Genomic DNA, 18,710 nt, shown 5'->3' on the forward strand with positions numbered 1-18,710 from the left:
GCTTATACCCAAACCAGCCCCAAATGGGACAAAATTTTCACCACGGCATGTTGATGCCGCTCCATGATAGCATGCCAAGCTTCATGAATTTCTGACGAGTTTTGGATCTAATAGAAGTTAAAAACCAGGTATCTCAACGTTTTGCCGGCAATCAACAGTGCCCTGGTGTTTGAAATTCATTCTCATCTCTTGCATGGGACCTAGAGATTCACCCAACGACACACATGTGATTTTTCAACCAAATTTAGTGCGTTGGAGCATGTGCTTGTAGTTCAAATTTGAATTATGCACATAAAATGCCTAGAAAACCTAGTTAGTGTATAAAAAGGCCAAACAAACCCCGAAAAATACATTCCCATTTCTTGCATGGGACCTAAGCATGCACTGAAGGACACATATTTGATTTTTCAACCAATTTGTATGCACTGGAGCATGTGCATGTAGTTTAATTTTGAATTGTGCACCTGAAATGGCTAGAAAACCAGTTTAATGTATAAAATGTCCAAACAAACCCTGAATAATTCCAATTATTTTACAACACACATATAGTTGCATGTTCAGTTCAGATAGAAGGTCTAGCAATTTAAACATCATCCATTGCCGCTGTGACACCATTTTGTAATTCAAATCAAGTAGATCCCACATAGTTTATTATCACCAACCGTGTGAGATGTAGTACAAAATATCTTGGAGCACCGTCGGTGTATAGTACGCCTATGGCTTACGCGAGAAGGTGCGTCGGTTACAGTCCATAGCTGGTGTGTCAAGCACACTAGCTCGCTCCCCAAAAACTCTCGCCTCTGCATCCCTCGCAATCTCGAAAATATCTACCGCCTGGAAGGTTTTAATGTTTGATAGCACACGATTAGTATGTGTGGACTGTGTGCGATGTTTGTTACTCCCGCTCTGCTTCAGTCCCTTGATTTAAATTTTCAGTAGCCCCGGCATTTTACTCCCTCCTCTACATCCCTCGCAATCTCAAAAATATCTGCTCACCCTTGATCCAAATTTTAAGTAGCCCCGCCTTATTACTCCCGCCTAGTAAAATTTTCAGTTGCCGCAGTATTTTCTCAACCTCCGCTCACACAGACACACACAACCCTCAAAACCATTGGTAGGTCGCCGACATCGCCAGTGCCTCCATCCTCAACCTCTGCCTGTGTGCCAGGGAGCTCGAGGAGCCAATGGCCAAAAAGAGGTTTATCGCAGCCTTTTCACCCGACGCTGGTGAGGTGGCCGCTGAGGTGTCCTCGTCGTTCTCCACGGGCTCGATCCGTCGTCGCTGGTCCCCCGATCCGCCCGCCGCCGCGCCCCTATGTCGGTTCAAGGACTTCCCCATCCTCCCCCGGACCCGGCAGCCGACGAAGTCCGACCTCGGGGTCCGGCAGCGGTGGTGGGGGACGTGGGTCGCCAAGATTATAGATCGAGAGACCCACACCTGCCGGTGGCTCGGTAGCTTCCACAAGGCCGAGCTCGCGGCCATGGAGTACGACTGCTCGCAGGTCCGCTACCATGGCGTGGCGGCTAGGCTCAATTTCCCCTTTGGCACACGTCCGTTCCACCTCGTTCCGCCGGAGCCAGGGGTGGTGAGCTCGGCTATGGCGCGGGAGGACCGCGGGGCGTGGGAGCGCCTCGATGCCGAGGCCGCCGTCGAGGCCTAAATGCAAGAGCTCGCCGGTGAGGGAGTCCTGGACTAAGGGGTCCTCGCGCGTCCGGCCTGTTGGACATGGGCCGGACTGATGGGCTATGAAGATACAAGACCGAAGGCTCTCTCACTCGTGTCCGGATGGGACTCTGCTTGGCATGGATGGCAAGCTTGGCATTCAGATATGAAGATTCCTTTCTCTGTAACCGACTTTGTACAACCCTAGTCCCCTCCGGTGTCTATATAAACCGGAGGGTTTAGTCCATGGGGATAACCATAATCATATAGGCTAGACTTCTAGGGTTTTAGCCATTACGATCTCGTGGTAGATCAACTCTTGTAACCCCCATACTAATCAATATTAATCAAGCAGGACGTAGGGTATTACCTCCATTAAGAGGGCCCGAACCTGGGTAAAACTTCGTGTCCCTTGTCTCCTGTTACCATCAACCTCAGACGCACAGTTTGGGATCCCCTACCCGAGATCCGCCGGTTTTGACACCGACATTGGTGCTTTCATTGAGAGTTCCATTGTGACGTCGAAGACAGGATTGATGGCTCGCCTTGTTATCAAGGACAGCATCACCTCCGGAGGAGCCCTGGCCTCAGGCCAAACCCTCCGGCTGGGCGGCTTCACCATGACCGCCCGTACGGCCGTTGAGCCGACAATGACTTCTAGGGTCATTGAAAATCACCTCCTTGTTGACTCCGAATACTCGAAACGGATGGATCTGACGGAGTTGTTGTCTTCAAACGAACTCCTAGATCGCATCACTGCCTTGGGGTCGCTACAGACTACGGTCGGATTGGGCTTAAACCCGATCAGAGAGAAATCAAATCTCCGCCGATCACCCATCAGATAGCGGTAGTAGAGGAGCAAGACAACAACTCTTCCCCTATATCAAGGATGAACTGTGTTCGGATTTCCGAGCTCGAAGAGCCGGATACCTGTCCACAGAACTAGGTGCCCTGTCCTTCGAATTTAGAATCGGATGATGGTCTGGAAAAATCAGTTGATATCCCGGAGCCCGAACCATTAAGCTCGGAGATTTCTCAAACTCCGGATCCCAAATTGGGCTGGGGTTCGGATTTAAAGCCACCCACCCACCCAGACATACGCGATCTCATGTACATACAACAGCAGTCTCAGGAAACAGTCCATCACTTTTGGGCTAGATTCCTCCTTGTCAAAGACAAGATTAAAGATTACCGTGACGAAGACGCGATCTCAGCATTCTGCAATAATTGCACGGACGTAGAAATCCTCAACGCCATCAACCACCGTCGCGTATTACATTTCACTGAATTGGCAATTATCGTACAGAAGTACTGCGGAATGGAAAGCGCCTGGAAACTCAGGCAGCTCACTAGAAACCACCGGTTTCTACTCACCCCTTCGTCCGGGCAAAAAGGATGCATCCTCGCGGGGCATCCGAACCAATAGTAAAGAAATCTAAGCCCATTACAGGGCGCAGAACCGTTCTGGAGGGATGGCTCGATCGTCCATGCAAAATACACACAACACCGGATACCATACCAACCCACAGCCTTAGAGCATGTTGGATACTCCGGCAAGTGGTCAAGAGCGGCGAGGATATCCTCACCAAAAATATCCCAGAGCAACACCGCCCGGAAGACGACTACCTCAGCGTATTGATGGTCTTCGAGACTTTCGCTTCAAACAATCGGCGGAAAAGGGCCCTCCGCGACCTCACCGAAGTCTGCCAAGTCACCGCGACTAACCCTTGGAACGACACAGCCATAAATTTCAATAGCAGTGACGAACCAAGATTCCGGACAGTCTGGGCACTGGCCGCCTTGGTCCTCAATCCAATTGTGGATGGTTTTCGGCTCACCAAAGTGCTCATGGACGGCGGTAGCGGACTAAACCTCATCTACGAGAATACACTCAACAAAATGGAAATAGACAGGAGCCGCGTTGAGCAAAGCAGCACGACCTTCCAAGGAATTATTCCCAGTCGGGAGGCGCGGTGTGCGGAAAAAATCACACTTGACGTGGTATTCGGCACGCCGGAGAATTATCGGTCCGAAGAGATAACCTTCCAAGTGGCCCCTTTCAACAGCGGATATCACGCCCTATTGGGGCGAGATGCATTTACACACTTCCAATCTATACCTCTTTACGGGTACATGAAGCTTAAGATGCCTGGGCCCAACGGAATCATCACTCTTACCAGTGATCCGGACATAGCACTCTACGCCGAAAACAAAACCTCATCCCTGGCCCTCGAGGCATTTTCTAAAGCCCTCGCGGCCGAAGAGTTAACCACGATGCGCTCCACTGTGGATAGGGATGACGTAATCCTGGCAAGTGACCCAAATCCACCTCCTTTAAACTAGCAGACGAAATAGTCAAATTTCAAGTCCACCCAATGGACCCCAAGAAGACAACATCCATCGGGGCTCAGCTCGACCCAATGGTTGACGCCGCGCTACGATAGTTCCTGCGCGAGAAATGGGACATATTCGCCTGGTGCCCTTCTGACATGCTAGGAATCCCACGCAGGTTGGCCGAACACAGTCTCAACATACTAAAGGGATATAAACTGGTCAAGCAAACACTGCGCGCTTTTCCGAACCGAAACGACAAGCTATGGGGGAGGAGCTAGCCAAGTTAATTGAGGCTAAATTTATCAGAGAAATTAAACATCCGGACTGGCTAGCAAACCTGGTGATGGTTCCAAAAAAGGATAAATCATGGCGCCTATGCGTCGATTTCAAGGACCTCAACAAGGCCTGCCCTAAGGATCCCTTCCCCCTCCCTCACATCGACCAGATTATCGATGCTACCACAGGACACGACTCACTATGTTTCCTCGACGCATACTTCGGATACCTCAAATCAAAATGAAGGAATCCAGTCAAGACACAACGACATTCATCACCCCATACATGCATTTCTGCTTCAACACTATGCCCTTCGGACTTAAAAACGCCGGCGCCACCTACCAACGCATGATTCAAACATGCCTGGAGAAGCAAATCGGCAAGACATTGGAGGCATATGTGGAAAACATCGTCATCCAAACTAAACACGTCGAGTCGTTAATAGACGACTTGCATCTCACATTCGACAATCTCCGGACATATGACATTAAGCTCAATCCAGAAAAGTGTGTTTTCGACGTTCCCGCCGGAAAGTTGCTAGGCTTCATCATTTCCAATAGAGGAATTGAGGCAAATCCAGCCAAAATCCGAGCTTTGTCACAATTGGCTACGCCAACCGACCTTAAACAAGTCCAAAAACTAGCCAGCTGCGTGGCAGCTTTAAGCCGCCTTATCTCCAGACTAGGAGAGAAAGCATTGCCACTTTATCACCTTCTCGGACGTTCCAACCACTTCGAGTGGACGTAAGCAGCAACAGCCAGACTGGAGGAAATAAAGGCTCTTTTAGCGAGCAACCCAATCCTGGCCGCACCAACCGTCGGTGAACCGATGTTATTATACATCTCTACAACACACCAGGTGATGAGCGCAGTGCTCGTCGTTGAGCGAGAGGAGGACGGACACCAGTTCCCACTCCAGAAACCGGTATGCTACGTATCCACTGTCCTCACACCATGCAAATCCCGGTACTTTCATTACCAAAAGATAGCATATGCGGTATTCATGGCATCCCGGAAGCTACGACACTACTTCCAAGAGTGTTCGATTACAGTAGCTTCCGAAGTACCAATCAATGATATAATAAATAACTGGGACGCTATGGGTCGAATTGCCAAGTGGGCTATTGAGCTCTTACCATTTCACATAACATACAGACCACGTCGGGCCATTAAATCCCAGGTATTGGCCGACTTCGTCGCCGAATGGACAGAGGCCGAACTCCCTAAAGAGTACAGCACATATTCCAACTAGGTCATGTACTTTGATGGCTCTAAAATGCTGGCTGGTTTAGGAGGAGGCGTCGTTTTAACGTCCCCCACTAGAGACACAGTCCAGTATGTACTCCAAATATTATACACAGACTCCAACAATGCAGCCGAATACGAGGACTTATTGCACGGTCTTCGGATGGCTACCTCCATGAGCATACAAGGCCTGGAGGTGCGCGGGGATTCAAATCTCGCAATATCCCAAATAAATGGAGACTTCGATGCCAAGGATCCGAAGATGGCGGACTATCATAACGCCGTACTCAAGATATCAGCTCGGTTCGAGGGACTCGAGTTTCATCATGTGGCTCGAGAAAGTAATCAAGCGGCGGACGTCCTTGCTCGCATGGGTGCCAAGCGCGACCCCGTCCCGCCTAACATCTTTTTGGAAAGGCTCTTCAAGCCATTCATGGTGTGGCAGGATGACAGTGGCAACACTAGCCCAGATCCGACAATACCCACAGATTCCAAACACAATACCGATATCATCGGGGGCTCAGCCACCGAAATAACACCCTCGGACCATCTAATAATGGTAGTAATTGCCACATGGACCGAACCGTTCCTGGCCTACCTTAATAGGCGAGAGCTCCCTGCAGACCAGAATGAGGCTCGCTACATCGTTCGGCCCTCGAAATCCTACAAGGTCCATGACGGAGAGCTCTACAAGAAAAGTGCTACCGGAGTCCTTCAAAGACGTATCTCCGAAAAAGAAGGACAGCAACTCCTGGCTGAAATTCATGCTGGCCTCGGAGGTCACCACGCCGCGGCCCGGGCCCTTGTAAGTAAGGCCTTATGTACAGGTTTCTTCTGGCCTACGGCCCGAGCAGACGCACAGGACTTGGTCCAACGTTGTGCCGGATGCCAGCTCTTTGCCAATGAAAGCCATATGCCGCCTACTGCACTTCAAATAGTCCCCATTACTTGGCCTTTTGCAGTCTGGGGGCTTGATATGGTGGGACCCCTTAAAGGACGGAGCCATAAGAAAAAACATCTACTAGTCATGGTAGATAAATTCACCAAGTGGATAGAGGACAAACGAGTGAAAACGGCCGAAGTTGGACCAGTGATAGACTTTATATCCAGTGTTGTGCACCGTTATGGTGTCCCACACAACATCATCATCGATAACGGCTCCAATTTCACAGCCAATGAAGTGAAATCCTGGTGTGCTAAATTGGGCATTAAACTCGATTACGCCTTGGTCTATCATCCACAAACAAACGGTCAAGTCGAGCGAGCTAATGGTCTTATCATGAGCGGCATTAAGCCTAGACTAGTGCGGTCTTTGAAAGAATCAGACAAGCACTGGGTTGAGGAGCTCGACTCCGTACTCTCGGGGCTGCGGACCATGCCCAGTCGCACTACCGGATTTACACCCTTCTTCATGGTGTACGGCGCAGAGGTTGTGTTGCCCTGCGACATTATTCATGACTCAAATCGAGTGCACATGTACGAAGAGAGAGAGGCCGAGCTTGATCGGCAGAACGGCTTAGATGCCCTGGAGGAGGAGCGCGACGTCGCAAAAGTCCGTCCGCATTTTATCAGCAACAGGCTCGCAGATATCAAAGCAGAAAAGTGCGGGCCAAGACATATAACGTTGGCGAACTCGTTCAACGCTTACCAGAGAAGAAAAAGGACAAACTCAAGCCCAAGCGGGAGGGTCCCTTCATCATAGATGAAGTTCTCACTGGAGGAGCATACCGCCTGCGTGATGCATCGGACAACCGCTTAGAGCCGAACCCATGGAATGCCGCCAGACTCCGAAGATTCTACGCCTAGAGCCGGACTCTTTGTTTGTCCCCTTCTCCCTTTGTTTCCATTATTTTCTTTTCCTCTCTTTAACTTTTCTTTTAGCTCTTTAGCTCTTGTGCGGCCACAGATGTACACATCCTTAAATGTATACACTCATAATACCCGGGGGCTTCTTTCACAGAAGCTTATTATTATTTTTGGAGCATCAAGCTGTAAACACATATGTCTCCTCTTCCGCATATGTACCTTTTCTTTGCTATTATATGCATCGTTATGACTTAAGTTTTGGCCAAGCTAGGTTGCCTGGCTCCTGTGCTTATGCCGTACGTTCTCGTTTGTTCGGCTAGGGCATAAAGGGAGCACCTCTGCGATTGTTACTACCGGGTCATCCGGACGTGTACCTCAGACTGGGTGAAGCCAAAAGCTAGCGTTCTTAAGGGAATATTCGGTCGGCGGACTAAAGATGTGTTACATTGATTACACTATGAACCCCCAGATGTTACTCACAGTGTGATTTTTTCAATCACAGTTCAGACATGCATACTAACGCATATTCGCCCAGGGAAAGGAATCCTTAATGGAACTATTCTCCCTGGAAGATGTTTCTTACAATTACAACGTAATATAACATAGCTAGCCGGATACAACTTGTCTGTTCAAGCAACAATGACCCCTACACCTGGTTTCCACGCATGCCCCGGTTTATATTACTAAGCGGGTATTCGGAAACACTCTGAGCCTTCGGGTCCAGAGGTCGAAGCGAAAAGGTCTTCCATGACAATCTTTTACAATCCTGCTAGGGACAAAGTTGTCAATTGAAGTACATAGTCATTTAGACTCAAAAACTTCTTCCTCTATGCCGTCTAAAAGGTTGTCTAGCTTACAATCCTGTGGGGAAAATGTGGCGGCTACCTTTACTTGGTCGTATACCAAACTAACTGGAATTTCTTTTCCATCTGAACCCTTAGGTCAGACCCGGTCCATATGATTCGGATCGAGCTTGGTGTACCGTGTTTTACCATGGCCCAGGCCTCTTGTGCACCTTCTCGGTAGGATGATATCTTCCATAATCGGAAGCGTCGCCAAGCTCCCTGGAATAGCTTCACAAGTTCCTCCAAACTCCCTGGAGGAGAGTCGGACGGCCACAATGCTTTGGCAATGCTCCGCATTGCTTGCCGAGCTCGCTCGTGCAATTGGGACAGCTCTTGTAGAAGGTCGCTTTGAGAGCTGGACATTTCCTCTTCAGGGCGGACAGTCAACATACCTGCAGACATAAATCTGTCAGATCATTTCTTCACTGAATTACTTTGATGACCCACAAGTGTAGGGGATCTATCGTAGCCTTTTCGATAAGTAAGAGTGTCGAACCCAACGAGGAGCATAAGGAAATGATAAGCGGTTTTCAGCAAGGTATTTTCTGCAAGCACTGAAATTATCGGTAACAGATAGTTTTGTGATAAGGTAAATGGTAACGGGTAACAAATAGTAAAAGTAAATAAGGTGCAGCAAGATGGCCCAATCCTTTTTGTAGCAAAGGACAATCTTGGAGAAACTCTTACATAAAGGAAAGCGCTCCCGAGGACACATGGGAATTATCATCAAGCTAGTTTTCATCACGCTCATATGATTCGCGTTCGGTACTTTGATAATTTGACATGTGGGTGGACCGGTGCTTCGGTACTGTCCTTCCTTGGACAAGCATCCCACTTATGATTAACCACTATTGCAAGCATCCGCAACTACAACAGCAGTATTAAGGTAAACCTAACCATAGCATGAAACATATGGATCCAAATCAGCCCCTTACGAAGCAACGCATAAACTAGGGTTCAAGCTTCTGTCACTCTAGCAACCCATCATCTACTTATTACTTCCAAATGCCCTCCTCTAGTCCCAAAAAATGGTTAAGTGTCATGTAGTCGACGTTCACATGACACCACTAGAGGAAAGACAACATACATCTCATCAAAATATGGAACGAATACCAAATTCACATGACTACTTATAGCAAGACTTCTCTCATGTCGTCAGGAACAAACGTAACTACTCACAAAACATATTCATGTTCATAATCAGAGGGGTATTAATATGCATAATGGATCTGAACATATGATCTTCCACCAAGTAAACCAACTAGCATCAACTACAAGGAGTAATCAACACTACTAGCAACCCACAGGTACCAGTCCGAGGCTTTGAGACAAAGATTGGATACAAGAGATGAACTAGGGTTTGAGATGAGATGGTGCTGGTGAAGATATTGATGGAGATTGACCACCTCCCGATGAGAAGATTGTTGGTGATGACGATGGTGATGATTTCCCCCTCCTGGAGGGAAGTTTCCCTGGGAGAACAGCTCCGCCGGAGCCCTAGATTGGTTCCGCCAAGGTTCCGCCTCGTGGCGTCTGAGTTTCATCCCGAAAGCTTTCTTATGATTTTTTCCTCGACGAAATACTCCATATAGACAAAGATGGGCATCAGAGGGCTGCCAGGGAGCCCACGAGGCAGGGGGTGCGCCAGGGGGTAGGGTGTGCCCCCACCCTTGTGGATAGTGGGTGGCCCCCCTCTGGTACTTCTTTTGCCCAATATTTTTATATATTCTGAAACATGCTCCCGTGAAGTTTCAGGACTTTTGGAGATGTGCAGAATAGTCTCTAATATTTGCTCCTTTTCCAGCCCAGAATTCCAGCTGCCGACATTCCCCCTCTTCATGTAAACCTTGTAAAATAAGAGAGAATAGGCATAAGTATTGTGACATAATGTGTAATAATCGCCCATAATGCAATAAATATCAATATAAAAGCATGATGCAAAATGGACGTATCAACTCCCCCAATCTTAGACCTCGCTTGTCCTCAAGGTAAACCCAATATCGATAAATATGCCCACATGTTTAGAGATAGAGGTGTCGATAAAATAAAATACGGACATGAGGGCATCATGATCATTCTTAGAACAGCAACATATACATATATTATCATATGATCCCTTATGCTAAATAACAATTCAATCACAATTTCAAGTATGAATCATAAATTTCATTGAGAACCAACAATCTATAATCTCAGTCATTGAGGCAATTGCAATTTATCATAATATCAGAAAGAGTCAATAAGAGCTTTTCAGCAAGTCCACATACTCAACTATCATTTAGTCTTTCACAATTGCTAACACTCACGCGATATTTATGGTTATGAAGTTTTGACACAGAGAAAGATAGGGGCTTATAGTTTTGCCTGCCAACCTTTTACCTCAAGGGTAATGTTATAATAGTTCATGAAAACTCACATCCAATTAGCTATATATATCAGGATCTTTCCAACACATTGTGCTTGCCAAAGGATAAAATGTAAAAAGGAAAGGTGAAGATCACCATGACTCTTATATGAAGTATAAGACAAGAATAAAAGATAGCCCCTTCGCAGAGGGAAGCAGAGGTTGTCATGTGCTTTTATGGTTGGATGCACAAAATCTTAATGCGAAAGAATGTCACTTTATATTGCCACTTGTGATATGGACCTTTATTATGCAGTCCGTCGCCTTTATTTCTTCCACATCACAAGATCGTATAAAGCTTATTTTCTCCACACTAATAAATCATACATATTTAGAGAGCAATTTTTATTGCTTGCAATGATGACAACTTACTTGAAGGATCTTACTCAATCCATAGGTAGATATAGTGGACTCTCATGGGAAAACTAGGTTTAAGGATATTTGGAAGCACAAGTAGTATCTATACTTGGTGCAAAGAATTTGGCTAGCATGAGAGGGAAAGGCAAGCTCAACATGTTGGATGATCCATGACAATATAATTTATTTCAGATGTAAGAAAACATAACCCATTACGTTGCCTTCCTTGTCCAACATCAACTCTTTAGCATGTCATATTTTAATGAGTGCTCACACTCATAAAAGATTCCCAAGATAGTATATTTATATGTTAAAACCTCTCTTTCTTTATTACTTCCTATTAATTGCAACGATGACCAAAACAATGCTTGTCAACTCTCAACAATTTTTATTCATCATACACTTTATATGTGAAGTCATTACTCTCCATAAGATCCATATGATCTCTTTATTTCTTTTTATTCTTTCTCTTTTATTTTATTCCCTCAAGATCATAGTAAGATAATCAAGCCCTTGACCCGACACTAATCTTTATTATATATAGCTCACGAACTCGATTACATAGATGGATCATAAAGAAAAACTCAAAACTAGGTCATAGTAAAACTTTATTCTACTAGATCAAGATATTACCAAAAGGATCAAACTAAGAAACACGGTAAAGATAAAAGTGTGATGGTGATATGATACCGGGGCACTCCGCCAAGATTGGCAGTTGCCAAGGGGAGTGCGCATACCCATGTGCTTATGTCTCCTTCTTCGGGGGTGGTGATGTGATATTCTTGGCGATGATGCCCCTCAGGATACAATTCTCTTCCTCGAGCTTATTGAATTGTTGCATGAGGTCCACTATTTCCTTACGGAGCTTGCCCGTGACGGCTAAAGCTCCTTTCACCCAAGGATGTTGCATAGCTGCGGGAGAACAAGTACCACTCTTTTTCATATTTTCATAAGAAAGAAATCTAACATTGGAAGGAATGATCGAGTTTGGAATAGCTGAGCTCTGTAGTTCCCCCATCGTGAATCCAACTCGGAAACGAGAAGTAGCTTCTTCATCCTCTTCCATGGCATCTATCCTTTTCAACTCAGCCTCCATCTCTTCCTCAGTTGATGGCCCAAGGTGGTCAGCATTGCTGTTTGCTCTTGGCCCCGGTGCCAGATGGGACACCCGACACTCCTTGACTGGCTCTTGAGAAGACATCTTGCTCTAAATCTATAGCAGAAACAGCTCGAAACAAAAACAGAGGATGTTTGCGTGGTACGGTGGTCAAAACCCTCGGGAGATTATATAATGAATTTTTATTGACCAAAAGAAGTATTGTGCAAGAAAACGGAGTCCGGAGAGCACACGAGGTGCCCACGAGGCAGGGGGGTAGGGCGCGCCCTCCACCCTCGTGGAAGCCTCGTGTCCTTTCCGGACTACTTCTTATTTTCCTATTTTCCTAAATATTCCAAAACGGAGAAAATTTGCCATTAGAACTGTGTTGGAGTCTGCTTACTTACCGCAGCACGTACCTATTCCTTTTCAGGGTCTGAAACATTCTAGAAAGTGTCCCTTATGTATTCCTCCGGGGTTACGATTTCAATAAAATTGGTTTCAACATTTATGGGATTACCTGAGATATAATGTTTGATTCTTTGACCATTCACCACTCTCGGATTTGTGCCTTCGAAGTTGTTGATTTTTATGGCACCAGAGCGACAGACCTCCTCGATAACGTAAGGACCTTTCCATTTAGAGAGGAGTTTTCCTGCAAAAAATCTTAAACGAGAGTTGTATAATAATACATAATCACCTACATTAAACTCAGTTTTTGTATTCTTTTGTCATGCCATCTTTTAACCTTTTCTTTAAACAGTTTGGCATTCTCATAAGCCTGAGTTCTCCATCCATCAAGTGAGCTAATGTCAAAAATCCTCTTCTCACCGGCAAGTTTGAAGTCATAGTTGAGCTCTTTAATGGCCCAATACACCTTATGTTCTAGTTCAATAGGTAAGTGACATGCTTTACCATAAACCATTTTATATGGAGACATACCCATATGATTTTTATGTGCAGTTCTATAGGCCCATAATACATCATCAAGTTTCTTGGACCAATTCTTTCTAGATCTATTAACAGTCTTGTGCAAAATTAATTTAAGCTCTCTATTGCTCAGTTCTACTTGACCACTAGACTATGGGTGATAAGTGCTACCTCTTGAGCACTGCGTTGGTTTTCCATTGAAGAGGAAAGGGTGATGCAGTAAAGCAGCGTAAGTATTTCCCTCGGTTTTTGAGAACCAAGATATCAATCCAGTAGGAGACCACACGCGAGTCACCTCGTACCTACACAAACAAATAAGAACCTCGCAACCAACGCGATAAAGGGGTTGTCAATCCCTTCACGGCCACTTGCAAGAGTGAGATCTGATAGAGATGATAATAATAAGATAAATATTTTTGGTATTTTTATGATATAGATTGAAAGTAAAGATTGCAAAATAAAGTAGATTGGAAACTTGTATGATGGAGAATAGACCCCGGGGCCATAGGTTTCACTAGTGGCTTCTCTCAAGATAGCATAAGTATTACGGTCGGTGAACAAATTACTGTAGAGCAATTGATAGAAAAGCGAATAATTATGAGAATATCTTGGCATGATCATGTATATAGGCATCACGTTCGAGACAAGTAGACCGAAACGTTTCTGCATCTACTACTATTACTCCACACATCGACCGCTATCCAGCATGCATCTAGATTATTAAGTTCATAAGAATAGAGTAACGCCTTAAGTAAGATGACATGATGTACAGTTTTGTCTCCAGCATGGTGTACTCCATAAGCCTCAGAGTGAGACTTGCGTAGGATCTGTTCCTGTTCATGCTCAGGTACACAACGTCTAATAACACCATCTACTACTCCTTTATAAAGATGTGGGTCATCCCAGAAGTAATGTATTAAATGATAGAAGAACTTTTTCTTTTTGGTGTGTGAAACTAGGTGGTATAAATTTAGCAACAATATAATTAGCATAATCAGCATACCATGGAGCAGTACGAGAAGCATTTATGACAGCCAATTGTTCGTCAGGAAAGCTATCATCAATAGGTAGTGGGTCATCAAGAACATTCTCTAACCTAGACAAGTTGTCTGCAACGGGGTTCTCAGCTCCCTTTTTATCAATAATATGCAAATCAAATTCTTGTAGCAAGAGAACCCATCTAATAAGTCTAGGTTTAGCATCTTTCTTTTCCATAAGATATTTAATAGCAGCATGATCAGTGTGAACAGTTACTTTAGAATCAATAATGTAAGGTCCGAACTTATCACAAGCAAATACAACTGCTCAAAATTCTTTTTTAGTAGTAGCATAATTTCTTTGAGCACTGTCTAGAGTCTTACTAGCATATTGAATAACATTTAATTTCTTATCAACTCTTTATCCTAGAACAGCCCCTACAGCATAATCACTAGCATCACACATAATTTCAAATGGCAAATTCCAATCAGGAGGCTAAACAATAGGTGCAGAAATCAAAGCTTTTTTAAGTATTTCAAATGCTTCTACACAATCATCATCAAAGACAAAAGGAACATCTTTTTGTAAGGGATTAGTCAGAGGCCAAGAAATTTTTTAGAAGTCCTTAATGAACCTCCTATAAAAACCAGCATGACCAAGGAAACTTCTTATACCTTTAATGTCCTTAGGACACGGCATCTTTTCAATAGCATCAAATTTAGCTTTATCAACTTCAATACCTCTTTTAGAAATTTTATGCCCCAAGACAATACCTTCATTAACCATAAAGTGGCACTTCTCGCAATTCAAGACAAGATTAGTTTCTTCACATCTCTACAAAACTCGATCAAGGTTGCTTATGCAATCATCAAAAGAGGTCCCGTAAACGGAGAAATCATCCATGAAAACCTCAACAATCTTTTCACAAAAGTCAGAGAATATAGCAGTCATAAATCTTTGAAAGGTAGTAGGTGCATTGCATAAACAAAAAGGCATACGTCTATAAGCAAAGGTACCGAAAGGGCAAGTGAAAGTTTTCTTTTCTTGATCCTCTTTTGACACATGTATTTGAGAGAAACCAGAATAACCATCTAGAAAGCAAAAATGTGTGTGTTTGGATAATCTTTCTAGCATTTGATCAATAAAAGGTAAAGGGTAATGATCCTTTTTAGTAGCTTTATTTAATTTGTGGAAATCAATTACCATTCTATAACCTGTAACAATTCTTTGTGGAATCAATTCATCTTTATCATTAGTAACAACAGTAATACCTCCCTTCTTAGGGACACAATGGACCGGACTTACCCACTGACTATCAGCAACCGGGTAAATTATACCTGCCTCTAGAAGCTTTAGTATTTCTTTTCTTACCACTTCTTTCATCTTAGGATTTAACCGTTGTTGGTGATCAACAACCGGTTTCGCGTCTTTCTCCAATTTTATTTCGTGCTGGCAGAGAGTGGGACTAATGCCCTTAAGATCATCAAGATTATATCCAATAGCAGCATGATGCTTCTTCAGAGTTTTCAATAATTTCTTTTCTGCATGCTCTGAAAGGTTAGCACTAATAATAACAGGATATATCTCTTTCTCATCAAGATAATCATATTTAAGAGTATCAGGCAATGGTTTAAGCTCAAACACGGGATCACCCTTCGGTGGAGGAGGATCCCCTAGGATTTCAATAGGCAAGTTGTGTTTCAAAATGGGTCCCTATTTAAAGAATACGTCATCTATTTCCCTTCTTTCATTCATAAACATATCATTTTCATGGTGTAGCAAATATTGTTCTAAAGGATCATTAGGAGGCACGACAATAGAAGCAAGACCAATAATTTCATCTTTACTAGGCAATTCTTTATCATGGGGTTGTCTACGAAACTTAGCAAAATTAAACTCATGAGACATATCCCCTAAACCAACATAAATAATATCCTTATTGCAGTCTATCTTAGCATTAACAGTATTCAAGAAGGGTCTACCAAATATAATGGGACAAAAGTCATCTTGTGGGGACATGCATACTAACGCATATTCGCCAGGGAAAGGAATCCTTAACGGAACTATTCTCCCTGGAAGATGTTTCTTACAATTACAATGTAATATAACATAGCTAGCCGGATACAACTTGTCTGTTCAAGCAACAATGACCCCTACACCTGGTTTCCACGCATGCCCCGGTTTATATTACTAAGCGGGTATTCGGAAACACTCTGAGCCTTCGGGTCCAGAGGTCGAAGTGAAAAGGTCTTCCATGACAATCTTTTACAATCCTGCTAGGGACAAAGTTGTCAATTGAAGTACATAGTCATTTAGACTCAAAAACTTCTTCCTCTATGCCGTCTAAAAGGTTGTCTAGCTTACAATCCTGTGGGGAAAATGTGGCGGCTACCTTTACTTGGTCGTATACCAAACTAACTGGAATTTCTTTTCCATCTGAACCCTTAGGTCAGACCCGGTCCATATGATTCGGATCGAGCTTGGTGTACCGTGTTTTACCATGGCCCAGGCCTCTTGTGCACCTTCTCGGTAGGATGATATCTTCCATAATCGGAAGCGTCGCCAAGCTCCCTGGAATAGCTTCACAAGTTCCTCCAAACTCCCTGGAGGAGAGTCGGACGGCCACAATGCTTTGGCAATGCTCCGCATTGCTTGCCGAGCTCGCTCGTGCAATTGGGACAGCTCTTGTAGAAGGTCGCTTTGAGAGCTGGACATTTCCTCTTCAGGGCGGACAGTCAACATACCTGCAGACATAAATCTGTCAGATCATTTCTTCACTGAATTACTTTGATGACCCACAAGTGGTAGGGGATCTATCGTAGCCTTTTCGATAAGTAGAGGTGTCGAACAACAAGGAGTATAAGGAAATGATAAGTGGTTTTCAGCAAGGTATTTTCTGCAAGCACTGAAATTATCGGTAACAGATAGTTTTGTGATAAGGTAAATGGTAACGGGTAACAAATAGTAAAAGTAAATAAGGTGCAGCAATATGGCCCAATCCTTTTTGTAGCAAAGGACAATCCTAGACAAAATCTTATATAAATTAAAGCGCTCCCGAGGACACATGGGAATTATCATCAAGCTAGTTTTCATCATGCTCATATGATTCGCGTTCGGTACTTTGATAATTTGATATGTGGGTGGACCGGTGCTTCGGTACTGTCCTTCCTTGGACAAGCATCCCACTTATGATTAACCACTATTGCAAAGCATCCGCAACTACAACAGCAGTATTAAGGTAAACCTAACCATAGCATGAAACATATGGATCCAAATCAGCCCCTTACGAAGCAACGCATAAACTAGGGTTCAAGCTTCTGTCACTCTAGCAACCCATCATCTACTTATTACTTCCCAATGCCCTCCTCTAGTCCCCAAAAATGGTTAAGTGTCATGTAGTCGACGTTCACATGACACCACTAGAGGAAAGACAACATACATCTCATCAAAATATGGAACGAATACCAAATTCACATGACTACTTATAGCAAGACTTCTCTCATGTCGTCAGGAACAAACGTAACTACTCACAAAACATATTCATGTTCATAATCAGAGGGGTATTAATATGCATAATGGATCTGAACATATGATCTTCCACCAAGTAAACCAACTAGCATCAACTACAAGGAGTAATCAACACTACTAGCAACCCACAAGTACCCGTCCAAGGCTTTGAGACAAAGATTGGATACAAGAGATGAACTAGGGTTTGAGATGAGATGGTGCTGGTGAAGATGTTGATGGAGATTGACCCCCTCCCGATGAGAGGATCGTTGGTGATGACGATGGTGTTGATTTTCCCCTCTCAGAAGGAAGTTTCCCCGACAGAACAGCTCCGCCGGAGCCCTAGATTGGTTCCGCCTTGTGGCGGCGGAGTTTCGTCCTGAAAGCTTGCTTATGATTTTTTCCTCGACGAAACACTCCATATAGCCAAAGATGGGCATCAGAGGGCTGGCAGGGGGCTCTGGCAAGTCCATCCCGAGCAGCTCGGATGTAGGCATCGGCCGAGTTGAAGGCATTGAATGCCTCTTTTGAAAAGTCGGGGTCGCGGAGAGAGGCCCTCCGGCGCCGATGATTCATGGCGCTCTCCACTTCAGAGTTTGTAACGAACATATCATCTGAATCCTCTACGGAAGGACAGTCCGGCACCACTACCGTGTGTGACAGCCTGATTTTTGGCCCTTTCTTTTTCTTTTGTTTTTCTGAGGTTTTTGCTTGAGTTTTCTTTTTCCGTGGCTATGCGGTCTGGAAACTGAAGAAGATTCCTTCTTCTTTGCTTCCAGAGTGGCTTGTCATTCCCAAATCCTTTCCTAGACCCTGTCATTTTCATCCTAGCCCAAATCCCAATATTCTTTTTATTGGGAATATTCCTTTTCTATTAAAGGAATAACCTAATTTGCCCTAGGTTGTGAAGCAACCTTTATTTCTATCACTCCTAAAATTCCCAAATAATTCTCATAAATTGTTTGGGTCACATATTTCTCAAATATGGCAAAATATTTCATTTGTCATGTTTATCATCATGCTCAATTAATTCATTTTCTATTCTGCCCAAAATGGCAGAATGTGAAGCAAGCGCCATTTATCTTTTCCCAATTGACCTCAAACTCCTTGGACACCTTTTCCTGCCAAAGTGCAACCACATTTGCCTAGTAATTATTTAATTATGATTTTCCAAAGTTCCTGTCTGAGGGAAGTGGTTGTGGAGGAAGTACAAGCTAGGCATATCCAAATGAGTTGCCATTTTGCATGGCCCTTCATATAACGAAATCAT

This window comes from Triticum urartu, chromosome 5, assembly GCF_003073215.2.
Source record: "Triticum urartu cultivar G1812 chromosome 5, Tu2.1, whole genome shotgun sequence".
NCBI classification, from domain to species: Eukaryota; Viridiplantae; Streptophyta; class Magnoliopsida; order Poales; family Poaceae; genus Triticum; species Triticum urartu.